Source organism: Penaeus monodon, chromosome 23 (genome assembly GCF_015228065.2).
Source record: "Penaeus monodon isolate SGIC_2016 chromosome 23, NSTDA_Pmon_1, whole genome shotgun sequence".
NCBI classification, from domain to species: Eukaryota; Metazoa; Arthropoda; class Malacostraca; order Decapoda; family Penaeidae; genus Penaeus; species Penaeus monodon.
This window is the reverse complement of record NC_051408.1, coordinates 35,745,579-35,745,940: the sequence shown is the minus strand read 5'-3', so window position 1 is coordinate 35,745,940 and position 362 is coordinate 35,745,579.

Genomic DNA, 362 nt, shown 5'->3' with positions numbered 1-362 from the left:
ACATTGCTTTGGTAATTTAAATCTGTCTTTTTTAAATTTTACCAAAATTTGTGATGTGAGTTAGGAAATGCGTCTTTTTGTAAAAATTTAATTTTAAAATGATTTGACACAAGCATTAGAGGTTTTTAAAAGAATGCTTTCTACAAATTACAGTTTTTTCCCTTTGTTTATCTCTGTATGCGAAAGCGAAAATCTCAAAAAAGTAAATGTGCGACAAACATAATGCGAGATACACGATTTGCACTCCACAAATTTTTTCATGCCCTTAAATTTTTTGTTATAAATGCAGGTCCCCTTACCAAAAAAAAAAAATTCGTAATGTTCCGAAGCGCCACCCCCAGGATAAGTTAAAAAAACAGATT